Genomic DNA, 14,767 nt, shown 5'->3' on the forward strand with positions numbered 1-14,767 from the left:
TTTTTATAAGATTCTTTAACTTCATCTCCCAACTATTTCATCTGCTTAAGCAGGTTATCACTTATCATTTTTATATACTATTATATTTTTAATTTTAAAAGTTCTTTCTTATTATTTGATTACCTCTTATATAACATTCTCTTTCTTTTTTTTGATAGGCAAGTGTCAGTTTTTTGTTTGTTTGTTTAGGAAACAGATAAGCCTGCTTCCTGCAGTATATTGTTATCAGAGTTTGTTCACTGATGCTGGCAGAGCCAAACACTAACCACCAAGAATTGCAGAGGAGAAATATTGGCTACTTTATTATAAATGGCACCACCCAGGAGAATGGGAAGCTGATGCTCAAAAGCCTGAACTCCCCGATGGCATGTAGGTTACAGAATATTTAGGTCAAAGTCACAAACGCCACGGGTTATGTTTTTTTTGTGTGTGTGCTGGGAGCTGATACGCCGGAGGTGAGGTAAGGGCAATGAATCATTTCTTTAGGTCTTGAGGACAGTTCTGAGGTCTGTTCTGGCGTCCCTCTGTCTGGTTTCATGGGAAAGTAACCAGGGGGTTGTTCCACCTTAGGGCTCAGGAGCTAAAACATAATTTAGGTCAAGATGTAATCTTCAGCCTGCAGAGGTCCAGGCCTTGTGATCATTAGTCAGATGCAGGCGCCTGTCTTTTGCTGCCTCAGGTGTTGCTGATTATCAAGGGAAAGACTAGGTCTCTGAAGGGGTAGGAAAAGGGGGGAGAGAGAGATGATTTCTAGAGCTAGGATTTAAAGCTGAATTTAATCAAGGCCATAAGGAACCTCTCTTTCAATGTTTCTTTTTTTTTCCTATGGATTGAGTTTAGCTTCTCTTTACATTGATGACTCTTGTCAAAGATCTTGGTTGTCCATTCCTATCTAATAATAAGGCAAAATGAAAGGGCTGGTCGATGGCTCTGTGTATGAGTATGGATATGGGGCTTGTCAATTGGAAGACCACTCTTGGGTGACCGGGTGGGAGGCTAGCACTGGGAGAAACCCAAATATCAGTATGTAACAGTCTTTTCTTTGAGACTGTTCAGATTCTCCAGAGAAGAATTTCCTGATCTCCTCCTTGGGGAAGGGTGGGGGTGGGCTAGTGTGATGGACATATCCGGCTTCTGGGGGTCTGCATCTCTGGCGAAACAAGGCCAGGGGCTCCAAGTTCAGATACAGACGGTCTGCAGCTCCGCACTGCCCCTGCCCTTCATGGCAGTTTTGATCAAGTCTTGAGCTTCTCCAAGGTTCCAGAGGGCACACTGGCACTCTTTTTTGCCTTACTTTCCTCTGTAAATATTTGTGCCTCTTTTGTCTGCTAAATCATCCATTACTCTTCCATTAATTTTTCCTCTTCCAGAATTTATTGAAATCTCTCATCCACTCATGCCCCCTTTCCTATTCCCTTTGTCTGTGATCAATAAACAATTTAAACTAGAAGACTACATCCTGTACTTTTAGAGGTAACTGTGCAAGATTGAATATTTGCTCATATTCAATTTCTTTTCATTAGTTTCAATCCACTTTGGACTCTAGGTTGTGTTGCATAGGTTAGTAGTCATGTCTTCATACAACTTATTGAAAAGAATGTTGAAACAAGATAGGATCAAGTAGATAGATCAGTGGCATATTTTTAAAGACCTCCACTGATGTAAACAGACACTGTGTCTGTCTTGTTCGCATGTGGAATCTATCCCTGGCAGGAGAACTTGGTTGTTTTACGGTAAACATTTGCTGAATGTAACCTTCATATCAAAGAAAGACATGAGGATGATCCCGTGACATTTGTTCCCAGCAGCCCATGCTGGTCATGCTGCTTACCACTTCCCTCTTGCTCATGAAATATTATGATTTAATTACCCCTTACAGGACTTTTCCAGGGACTGATATTCAATTCATGGGTTGTGTCTTCTGAAAGATGCCTGGTTGCCTTTCCTAGCTCCTCTCCTGGTCTCACAGATCCTAGTTCATTACAGTGCTGGTACTGGAGGTGCTTCCTACCTCGAGTTTTTTGGGTGGCCCATACATCTCATTGATTTTATTTGATTTTTAAAAATTTATTTTATGTGTTGAAAGTTCCCCTTTACAGATGTCCCCCTTTTGTCCCCATTGACCTCTTCTAGCATGCCCCCTCCCTCTGCTCCAAGCCTTCATCACACTATTGTCTGCATCCATGAGTATATATATATATTCATTCTTTGGGTAAACTCTTCCCACCCACCCACCCACCCACCCACCCACCCACTCCCCTTCAGTCTGGGACTTGTCAGTCTGTTCCATGTTTCCATGTCTCTGGATCTACTTTGTTCGTCAGTTTATTTTGTTTATTAGATTCCACATATAAGTGAGATCATATGATACTTGTCTTTCTCTGACTGGTTTATTTCCCTTAGCGTAATTTCACTCTCCAGGTCCCTCCATGCTGTCTCCCAGGGCAAGAGAGCCTTCTTTTTTACTGCTGTATAGTATTCCATGGTGTAAATGTACCACAGCTTTTTTAAAAAATTGTTTTATTGCTTAAAGTATTACAAAGAGTATTACATATGTCTTCTTTTTTCCCTGCCCTTGACAATCCCCTGGCCTCCCCTACCCCCCAGTGTCTTATGTCCATTGGTTGTGCTTATATGCATGCATACAAGTCCTTCGGTTGATCTCTTACCCCCCTCCCACCCCCAACCCTCCCCAGCCTTCCGGCTGTAGTTTGACAGTCTATTCGAGGCTGCTCTGCCTCTGTATCTATTTTTTGTTCATACGTTTATAATGGTCTTTATTATCTATAAATGAGTGAGATCATATGGTATTTTTCTTTCATTGACTGGCTTATTTCACTTAGCATAATGCTCTCCAGCTCCATCCATGCTGTTTCAAATGGTAAGAGTTCCTTCTTTTTTACAGCAGCATAGTATTCCATCGTGTAGATGTACCACAGTTTTCTAATCCATTCATCTACTGATGGGCACTTGGGCTGTTTCCAGATCTTAGCTATTGTAAATTGTGCTATGAACATAGGGGTGCATATATTCTTTCTGATTGGTGTTTCGGGTTTCTTAGGATATATTCCTAGAAGTGGGATTACTGGGTCAAATGGCAGTTCCATATTTAATTTTTTGAGGAAACTTCATACTGTTTTCATAGTGGCTGCACCAGTCTGCATTCCCACCAGCACTATACTAGGGTTCCCTTTTCTCCACATCTTCACCAGCACATGTCATTTGTTGATGGTAGCCATTCTGAGAGGTATAAGGTGATATCTCATTGTTTTAATTTGCATCTCTCTGATGATTAGTGACTTTGAGCATATTTTTCATATGTTTCTTGGCCATCTGTATGTCTGCTTTAGAGAAGTGTCTATTTAGGTCCTTTGCCCACTATTGATTGGATTGTTTGTCTTCCTTTTGTTACGTTGTATGAGTTCCTTATATATTTTGGATATTAACTCTTTATCAGATGTATCATTTGGCAAATATGCTCCCCCATACAGTGGGCTCCCTTTTCATTTTGTTGATGGTTTATTTTGCTGTGCAGAAGCTTTTTATTTTGAAGTAGTCCCATTTGTTTATTTTCTTTTGTTTCCCTTGCTCTAGGCAATGTATCGGCAAGCATACTGTTATGAAAGATGTGTGAGATTTTGCTGCCTATGCTTTCTTCTAGGATTTTTATGATTTCACAACTTACATTTAAGCCTTTTATCCATCTTGAATTTATTCCTGTATATGGTGTAAGTTGGTGATCTAGTTTCATTTTTTTGCAACATAATATTCAATGGGCAAAAACTAAAACCATTTCCCCTAAGAACAGGAACAAGACAGGGATGTCCGCTTTCACCACTCTTATTCAGCATAGTACTGGAAGTCTTAGCCACAGTGTACAGACAAGAAGAAAACATAAAAGCCATCTGAATTGGAAAGGAGAAAGAAAAACTGTCATTACTCTCGGATGACATGATATTACACATAGAAAACCCTAAAGACTCCACCAAAAAGCCACTAGATTTAATAAATGAATTTGGCAATATAGCAGGATACAAAATTAACACCCAGAAATTGATGGCATTTTTATACACAAATAATGAACTCTCAGAAAGAAAAACTAAAAAAATCCCATTTACTATTGCAACAACAAAAACATTAAGATACTTAGGAATAAATGTAACCAAGGAGGTAAAAGACCTGTACTTGAGCCCTAGCCAGCTTGGCTCAGTGGATAGAACGTTGGCCTGTAGACTGAAGGGTCGCAGGTTCCTTTCCGGTCAAGGGCATATGCCTGGGTTGCGGGCTCAATCCCCAGTGCAGGAGGCAGCTGATCAATGATTTTCTCTCATCATGATGTTTCTATCTCTCTCTACCCCTCTTCCTTCCTCTCCGAAAGCAATTAAAAAAAATACCTATAGTTTTCCAAAACTACAGGATGTTGAAAAAAGAGAGGAAGATAGAAACAAATGGATGAATATGCCATGCTCATGGATTGGTAGAATTAACATCATTCAAATGTCCATGATACCAAAAGCCATCTATAGATCCAATGCAATCCCTATTAAAATACCAACAGCATATTTCGCATATCTAGAACAAATAGTCCAAAAATTTATTTAAAATTAAAAAAACAAGCAAACAGTGGCAGCAATCTTGAGAAAAGAGAACAAAGTTGGAGGGCTCACAATACCAGATACCAAGTTATAGTACAAAACCACTGAAATCAGAACAGCCTGGTACTGGCACAAGAGCAGGTATGTAGATCATTGGAACAGAACAGAGACCCCAGAAATTGATCCAAACCATTACACTCAATTAATATTTGACAAAGGAGGCAAGACTACACAATGGAGTAAACATAGTCTCTTCAATAAATGGTGTTGGGGAAATTGGACAGGCACATCCATATCTCTCATTTAAAATAGCTTGACTGTCTCACTAGTTCTCTACCTTGTGCTTCCATGTCTTCATAATCATGCATATTCTGTGCTTTCTAGTTTGGAGATTATTGTCCTTGACAGAACTAAAGGAGTTTAGTTTCCTTCCTTCCTTCCTTCCTTCCTTCCTTCCTTCCTTCCTTCCTTCCTTCCTTCCTTTAAAAAAAATTGGTGAACATGGCCCTGAAGCATTCAGCTAGTCGCTTCCTTATTCTTCTTGGTCTAAACATTGACTTTAAAAAAGGGATGATAAAGGACTTAAACATAAGATGGGAAACCATAAAAATATTAGAAGAATCCATAGGCAGCAAAATATCAGACATATGTTGTAGCAATATCTTTGCTGATATAGCTCCTAGGGCAATGGAAACTAAAGAGAAAATAAACAAATGGGACTACATCAAAATAAAAAGCTTTGCATAGCAAAAGAAGCCATCAACAAAACAACAAGAAAGATCACTGTATGGGAGAACATATTTGCCAATGTTTTATCCAATAAGGACCTAATCTCCAAAATTTATGGGGAACTCATACATCTTAACAAAAGGAAGATAAACAATCCAATTAAAAAAATGGGCAAAGGAGTTAGACACTTTTCAAAAGAGGACATACAGAAGGCCAAGAGACATATGAAAACATGCTCAAAGTCACTAATCATCTGAGAGATGCAAATCAAAACAACAATGAGGTACCATCTTACACCTGTCAGAATGGCTATCATCAACAAATTGACAAATGACAAGTGCTGGCGAGTATATGGAAATAAAGGAACCCTTGTGCACTGCTAATGGGAATGTAGACTGGTGCAGCCACTGTGGAAAACAGTATTGCGTTTCCTCAAAAAATTAAAAATGGAACTCATTTGATCCAGTAATCCCACTTCTAGGAATATATTCCAAGAAATCAGAAAGGACATATGCACCCCTGTGTTCATAGCAGCACAATTTACAATAGCTAAGATTTGGAAACAGCCCAAGTGTCCATCAGCAGATGAGTGTATTAAAAAACGCTGGTACATATACACAATGGAATACTATGCTGCTGTAAAAAAGAAAGAACTCTTACCATTTGCAACAGCATGGATGGACATGGAGAACATTGTGCTAAGCGAAAAAAGCCAGTCAGAGAAAGATACATATCACATAATCTCACTCATTTGTGGAATATAATGAAGAACATAAACTGATGAACAAAAATAGATCCAGAGACAGAGAAGCATTCAACAGACTATCAAGCTTCAGAGGGAAGGCAGGGGAGGGTTGGGAGTGGGGGGTGGTGGTGGTGGTAAGAGATCAACCAAAGAACTCGTGTGCATGTATATAAGCATAACCAATGGACACAGACACTATGGGGGTGAGGGCATGTGCTGAGGGATGGGGTGGCTTGGGAGAGGTCAATGGGGAAAAAAGGAGGCATATAATGCTATATGTAATACTTTAAACAATAAAGAATTTTTAAAAAGGAGATGGAAAGAAAACATTTGATCAGGTGCTTAAAATCTTACTACGGCATTAGTTTATTTTACTTTAGTATGTCCAATGGCTCCAATGGAAAGAGGTTGTTTTCCTTGGTTGGGGGACCTATTTCATCTCAGTGTTTTTAGGACACCTCCAGGTCTAGCCACAGTTGATGGAAGCAGGGGAACTGAGGAAGGTGGAGAGCCTGGGAGTGTCCATGGAGGTTACAGTGAGAATCAGAACTGCTGGATCATGGCAAAGAGAGGTCAAGGCGTGGCCCTATGGCTCTGAAGACCCTGCCTGTCATGACACGTGACCACCTCTTTAACTTCATCTCAAACCACATTCTCCTTATTTATTTTCTTCCTCAAACCCACTAAGTCTGATACTGCCACCAGGCTCTCCGTGTTTGTGTTCTTTCTACCTGATATGTTCTTTGCCCAGGTCTGTGAATTTCAGCTCTTTCTCTTCACTCTGATTTGAGCTCAAAATCATCTCCCCCAGGAGGTCTTCCTTGAGCATCTCATCCAAACTGGGCTTTCCCTTCTCCCGCCAAGTAACCCATTTCTTTTATTTGTCATCTTTCTATCATGCATCATTATCAGAACGTTTCTTGTTTATTTGTTTACTTGCTTAGTTTGTCCTCCTCTGTCTCCTCCTCTGTCAAATGTAAACTCTGGGGACTTGATGTACTTTCCTCCTTCTGATTCACAATGCTCCAGCCAGAGCTTGGCTCACTAAAGCAGTGGTTCTCAACCTTCTGGCCCTTTAAATACAGTTCCTCATGTTGTGACCCAACCATAAAATTATTTTCGTTGCTACTTCATAACTGTAATGTTGCTACTGTTATGAATTGTAATGTAAATATCTGATATGCAGGATGGCCTAAGGCGACCCCTGTGAAAGGGTCGTTCGACCTCCAAAGGGGTCGTGACCCACAGGTTGAGAACCGCTGCCCTAGAGCAAGGGTTTGAAAACTATGGCCCATGGGTCTAATCTACCCCCCACCTGTTTTTATAAATAAAGTTTTATTGGAACGAGGCCATGCTCATTCCTGTCCATATTACATATGGCTGCTTTCACCTTACAACAGTAGAACTGAGTAGTTGAGATAGAGACTATATGGTCTGCAGAGCTGAACATTTTTACTATCTGGCCCTTTAGGAACAAGTTTGCCGACTGCCACACTAAAGGGAAGACTCACTGCATTACATCAGACCTTTTTTCATGTGAGTTGATGCTATAATGACAAGAGGCTTTGCTGCTTCCTAGATCAGAGGTCTCTTTCATGCCAGTGATGTTAGTATATGTTCCTGTTCATGAAATTGTTGGCCTTGGCAACCCTCTTAATTCTGGTGGAAGACTACTTTGACCTAAATTATCCAGAGAGCAGAGATCAGTGTGTTTCCTCTAATCGTTAATTATCAGGATGACACATGGTATGAGCCACTCTGCCTGCCTGTCTTTTAATCTAGAAGAAGGGCTTAGCAACCCGCCTTGGTTGCATGAAAGATAGACTTCAACTGTAAGATTTTATTATTTTTATTATTTCCCTTTGCTTAGATCTCTATAAGAATCATGATGTTTCCAAGGCAACGCATGGCTTGGGGAATTGGAGAGAAGAGTCTGGATGCAAAGGGATAACATCACAGCCACCACAACAATCTATCCAGCACGCAGATGTCAGATGTTCAGAGGGACCAAGTCATCTTGATTAGAACTGAGGTGGCATGAGTTTCAAAGTGGAATCCTCATGCTCGTGTTCAATAAATTTGCAAACCTCCCTGTAGTGCAGTGGAGAAGGGAATATGCTTAAAACAATGCTGGGATTTGGCCCCGGGCTTATTCAGGTGTGGGGACGATTGCCAGGGAGCATGCTATTACCTTGCCAGGATGTAGATGCTTCTGAATCTCTTTTCTGTTGTACGTGTGTGTTGGGAACACAAGTTTCCTTTTCTTATCCACCCCCAATATTAGGAACTGTCCAAATTGCCACATCATTTTCCCTGGATGACACTCATTTCTTTAGAAATAAATCTTAAAAATGTTTATTATAAGAAAAACATTTTATTGTAGAAAAGCCAGAACATACAGTTATTTAAAAATAAGAAAGTAAAAACTCAAAACTCAAACCACCACTCTTAGATAACCATTATTAACATTTTATTATAAATCCCTTATGGGCTAAAAAATTATATATATATATATATATATATATATATATATATATATATATATATCTCAAACATGGAAAAATACTACACATGCTATTCTGTAACCTGATTTTTTCATTTATTTTATTTTTAAATATTTATTGTTGACAGTATTTGAGATGTCCCCTATTCCCTTACTTTGCCCCCTCCACCCAGTCCCCACCCCATCCCAGGCCTTCCCCACGCTATGGTCTGTGTCCATGGGTTATTCATATGTGCATACATGTTCTTTGGTTACTCTCTAACTTGATTTCTTTTTAACTGAATAGTATGTCACAAAAATATTTACACTCTCCTGGAGTCAGCATAGTGTGGTGTCAGCATCCTGTGCCCTAAAACTTGATGGTCTTGTTTCAAATACTGATGCCATCAATCACTGCTCTATGACCTTGGGAAAATTATATAACCCCTCTGGTTCTTCAATTTCCTCATCTGTAAAATGGGAATAATAATGATGGGATCGACTACATTGGGTTATTATGAAGAGTAAATATGTTAATACGAAGAAGCCCATAATACAGTGCCCAGCACATGGGAACCTCTCATTAAATGTTAACTATTTTCTTTCCGTGTCTGTACATGTACTTCTACATCATAATTTTATTGCCAGCAGATTACACTATTGTACTAGTATGTGAGCACTCTTCTGCTTTTCCTTTGGTGTTGTGGTTATGTATATGTGCTTCAATGCTGTGTAAGCTTTAATGCTTTGATCTTATATACCAGTGATGGCGAACTTTTGAGCTCAGCGTGTCAGCATTTTGAAAAACCCTAACTTAACTCTGGTGCCATGTCACATATAGAAATTTTTTGATATTTGCAACCTTAGTAAAACAAAGACTTATATTTTTGATATTTATTTTATACTAGAGGCCCAGTGCACAAAAATTTGTGCACTGGCAGAGGAAGGGAGTGTGGGGGGGGTGTCCCTCAGCCCCACTTGTGCCCTCTCACAGTCTGGGACTCCTAGGGAGATAACCACCTGCTGGCTTAGGCCCGCTCCCTGGGTGGCAGATAGCAGGCCCGATTCCTCAGTGCCTGCCCCGCCTCCCCGGGTCGTGCACACGGCAGGGCTGATCTGGGGGTTGGGGCGCCGCCCCAGGTGGGGTCGCACACGGGACGCCCAGGCGGGTCGGTCGATTGCTGCTGCCCCGCTCAGCCACCCCGGGTCAGGTTGCACAGGGACGCCCGCTGCCCCGGGTCACAGATAGCAAGCTCAGATGGTGGCGGGGCAGGCGGGATGGCATTGTCCCACCCTGCCTGTAGTATGCAAATTAGCTGCCATCTTTGTTGGCGGTTAATTTCATATCACGCTGATTAGCCAATGGGAGGCGTAGTGAAGGTATGGTCAATTACCATGCTTGTCTATTATTAGATAGGATATTTAACTGCCATTTAACAAAGAAAAGTCAACCAAAAAAATGAGTTTGCGTGTCACCTCTGACACGCGTGTCATAGGTTCGCCATCACTGTTATATACCAAGTAGTTGGAGCTGTACGGCATATCAGAGCAGAGCTCTGAGAAATCTATTAGCCTTCTCGCTGGGAGAGGGCCTGGACGTTAGTGGGAAGGCGTGGGATGGGGGGATGGGTTGTCTGTAGCGATGGTACCCAGTGCATAGGGGTGATGCAGGGACTGTGCATGAGCTTCATGGAGCTGCGTCTTGGATCTACTACTTCCTGAGCATCAGGATCAAGCTACTTAACCTCTCTCTTGATTTCCACATCTATAAAATTACAATGATCTTAGTATTTACCTCCTTGGGTCCTTGTGAGTGCTGACTTAGATTACTGATGTGAAGAGTTTTGTGCTTGCTCCATACTTGGCAACTTCTTAGAAATATTAGATAGTATGAGAAATAGGGAGCTACCATAAAACATGATGCATTACTATTCAGAGACACGTATCACACACACACACACACACACACACACACACACACATTCACACACAGGTTGTCCATGGGACAGTCATTTGATAAATTGTGAATTTTATACCTCTTTTTCATTATGTTTCTATTAGCTTCTGACTGGTTATTACACTACTGTGTCTCAAATTCATACCTACTTTTTATACTCTGCTCTGTGATGCTGGCACTGGGACTCTGCAAACCCCTCTCTCCTTTGCCAGCTGGGTCAAAATTAGACTCTGCCAGTAGGGGGTGCTAGATGGGAAAAGCAGGAGGGAAGAGATGTGCTTCCTCCTGACAGCGCCACCCCAACTTACCTTCGCAGTGGCAGTTGATTTCAATAGAGCAAGTAACTCTGGTTTTCATGTTTCTCACACTCACAACCAGCCTCATTGTCCCTCCTGGAGACCCCAGCCCGGGGCAGTTGGTGTGCCCTCCTCAGAGGTCTGGCTTCCATCCCTGTGAGCAGCCCCACACTCTCCCCTTTGTTCCTCCAGCCCAGGGGGCAGAGCTGCTTCCTGCAGTCTTCTCCGGGAAACCTCAGTATTCCCCATTTGCCTTTCGGTTCTCTAATCCCTGGTGAACAACCCACCCCCCACCCCATTATATGTCAACAGTCATTGGCGTGTAAGGTACACATGTATGTATTGCATATGTATGTGCATATGTATCTGTATCTGGAATGTATATCAGTGGTTTCCACAGGGAGTTGTGAACAATTCTTTATACTAAATTATCTCTGTTAAAATAATTGATGTGGTTTCTGTTTTCTGACCAGACCCTCTCTGACCCCACATGTAAAATTCTCTTTTCATAAAAAAGTCAGTTGAAAGGACACATTTTATAAGTGAAGGTGTCGACATTGCTCTGAACAAAGGACGACTGGTATTTATCCTGATGCCCTTGTAGACTCTCTGCAGGGGACCTGGGCCAGCAGGCCACCTGGCCCCGGGTGCTCTGGGCCACGGCGGGCGGGACTGTGTGTAGTGGGCTGGGGCTGCCACGAGGTGTGGGGAGGAGGCAGGCAGGGCTACGGCTTCAGTGTGAGTGGCCACATCTTGAAAAGCAGAATAATCCTTTCAGACAGGTGGAGAGAAGGAAGAGGAAAAGAGAAAGCAGGAGAGCTGTGGTGACTTAAGTCAAAAGTTTCTGTCTCTAGTGGATCTTGCTCAGTGGTCAGAGTGTCCACCTATGGACTGAAGGGTCCCAGGTTCAAATCCAGTCAAGGGCACGTGCCTCTGTTGCAAGTTTAATTCTAGTTGGGGCAAAAAAAAAATGGAAAAAATATCCTTGGGTGGGGATTAACAAACAAACAAAATTACTGTGAAGGAGGTATTAATGGTGAGTGGAAAACTCGTCCCCTAGGGCTGACAGGGGGTGGGGGTAGGGAGAGGCAGGGGACAGTGTCGGCCTCTCATTTATTTACACACAATGAAAAAGGCCTGCACAATAGGTTGGTCAACATCACTTTTCTGCTTCACTGGTTTCTAAACGGACTCACTGCTCCTGCTGAGAGATTACTTCCAGGGGCCTGTTTCAGGTCACTCAGCATAGCCTCCTTACTTGGTGTTCAGTTCCCGACTCCCTGTCTCTCTCTCTCTCTCTCTCTCTCTCTCTCTCTCTCTCTCTCACACACACACACACACACACCTATATTCACAGGGAACACTGGAAATCTGCTGGCTTCAGATAGGACACCCCTCCCCCAACATTGGCCCTGCTCAGAGCAGATCTGACCAGTGGGGCTTCAAGAGAGCATCCTATGAAGCTGCCATTGCCCTCTGACCTTGGCCCTCTGCTGCCCAGGATGCCTTTATTGAGTTCGAGGAGCCAGGTGGTGCTGCTGATGGGGAAGGCAGAGGGGCTCTGGTGGGGGAGAGTTGGATGATTCCTGCTACCAGGCTGCCCTGGGGGTTTTATGAGTCAAAGCTGAGAAGCTCCTATCTTTGTCTTGGAAATTAATTCTTGGCTAAAAAAATAAAAATACTTTTCCATCTTGGGAAAAGATTCCATAGGAAGAACAAAGCATCTAGTGCCTCCAATGATTTTTTTTTACAAAATACACTTTTAATATTGGAATAATTTCAGTTTTCCAGGAGAGTTGCAAAGAGAGTACAAAATATTTTCATATACTTTCCTAGTTTTCCTGGTTGTTAATATCTTACATCACCATGGTACATTCATCAAAACGAACACACCAACACTGGCACGTTACTACTGTCAACTGAACTCCAGTCTGTATTCAGATTTTGTTAGTTTTCCCACTAATGTCATTTTTCTGTTCCAGAATCCCACCCAGGACACCTCATGACATTTCGTCATTGTGATTCTTTAGCCTCCTCTGGTCCATGACAATTTCTCAGTCTATTCCTGTTTATTTTTTTTAAATATATTTTTGTTAATTTCAGAAAGGGAGCGCGAGATAGAAACATGAATGATGAGAGAATCATTGATTGGCTGCCTCCTGCAGGCCCCCCACCGGGGACTGAGCCCATACCACAGGCAGGTGCCCTGACTGTGAATCAAACCCTGACTTCCCACTCAACCACTGAACCACTACGGCTGGTCAGTCTTTCCCTGTTTTTGATGACTTTGATGGTCTCGAGGAGTACTGGCCAGGTATTTAACAGAATGTTCCTCAATTTGGGTCTGTCTGATGTCATTCTCATGCTAAGACTGGGGTGATGTGTTTTTTCGGGAGAAAGACCACTGAGGTGAAGCATTCTCATCACATCCTTAAAAAAGCTTTTAAAAAAATGTTGAGAGATAATGAACATATAACATTATATTTATTTCAGGTGTACCACATGATGATTTGATATTTGTAAATATTGTGAAATAATCACACAGTAAGTCTAGTGAACATCTGAAACCATACATAGTTATGAAATTAATTTTTCTTGTGATGAGAACTTTTAAGATCTCTCTTAATACAGTATTAACTAGAGTCACCATGCTGTACATTAAATCCCCATGACTTACTGCTTTTACAGCTGGAACTTTGTACCCTTTGACCTCCTTCACCCTTTTTGCCCACCCCACCCCCACCTCTGGCAGCTCATCACATCCTCCTATGTGTTGTACCCCATGCTGTCAGCATGGCATCACACTGGTCCCACCATGATTTTGAAGGCAGTGGGCAGGCCTCCTGCAGGTGGGCACCTTGATTTGGATTCCTTCCCTCTGGACACAGAAGACCATGGACTGCTGATCAGGAAGGACCCCACAAAGCTGAGGGCACAAATGGGAAGAGCTCCAGACTAGAAGTCGCTTCTGAATTGTGTAATGGTGAGTGAGAGTCTTTAAACCTCTCTGTCCTCAGTTTCCTCATTCACCAAGCAGTACATGACCCCTCCCTCTCCCTTGCTCTTAGGGTTGGCAACTAGAGCAAATGACATATTGGATATGAAAAGGCTTAAGACCCAGGAAAGTGCAGACACAGGTTGGGAGGCAGCCTGCACTGACTTTTCCAGCATTTCAGGTAAGAGGAGGGAGACTTATCTATTGACCTCTGTTAGCAAACAAACAAATGTGTGTGTGTGTGTGTGTGTGTGTGTGTGTGTGTGTGTGTAATAGCTTTTCTTTTTTAAAGTAAGAGTTATTGGTACATATATTTATATACAGTAAAATTCACCCTTTTTAGGCATAACAGGTCTATGAGTTTTGACAACAGAATATAATCATGTAATCACCAAGATATAGAACACGAGATATAGAGGGTTTGCCTTACTCGCTTCCCCCAAATTCCCACATGCTCCTTTGTCTTCAGCCCTTTCCCCCATTCCCAGCCTTTACAACTACTGGCATTTTGTTGCCTATGTTTTGCCTTTTCCAGATGGTCATATAAATTGAATCATGCCACTTGTAGTCTTTATTTTTTCAGTTTAAAAACGGTACCACTTGACATACAATATACTGTACATACTTAACGTGTACACTTGAATAAGTCTTTTTTTTTTTTCTGTTCATCAGATTATTTATTCACTTGTTGATAAATGCATATTTGTTGTTCATAATTTGTATCTTTACCTTTTTCTTCTTCTTCCTCTTTGTAAAGGATACCTTTCAGCATTTCATATAATACTGGTTTGGTGGTGATGAACTCCTTTAGCTTTTTTTTAATCTGTGAAGCTCTTTATCTGACCTTCAATTCTGAATGATAGCTTTGCTGGATACAGTAATCTTGGTTGTAGGTTCTTGGTATTCATCACTTTGAATATTTCTTGCCATTCCCTTCTCACATGCAAAGTTTCTGTTGAGAAATCTGC

The 14,767-nt window shown here is 41.7% G+C and overlaps 1 long non-coding RNA gene across 1 annotated transcript; it reads left to right on the forward strand.

Annotated features, from left to right (window-relative positions):
* Positions 1-265: 265 nt before the first annotated feature.
* On the forward strand, positions 266-8,385 carry LOC118663557. The gene is made up of 3 exons (XR_004970080.1): positions 266-460; positions 7,541-7,605; positions 7,940-8,385. It is a non-coding gene; the product is annotated as an uncharacterized LOC118663557 (long non-coding RNA).
* The last annotated feature ends 6,382 nt before the right edge of the window (positions 8,386-14,767 follow it).

This window comes from Myotis myotis, unplaced genomic scaffold, assembly GCF_014108235.1.
Source record: "Myotis myotis isolate mMyoMyo1 unplaced genomic scaffold, mMyoMyo1.p scaffold_m19_p_10, whole genome shotgun sequence".
NCBI lineage: Eukaryota > Metazoa > Chordata > Mammalia > Chiroptera > Vespertilionidae > Myotis > Myotis myotis.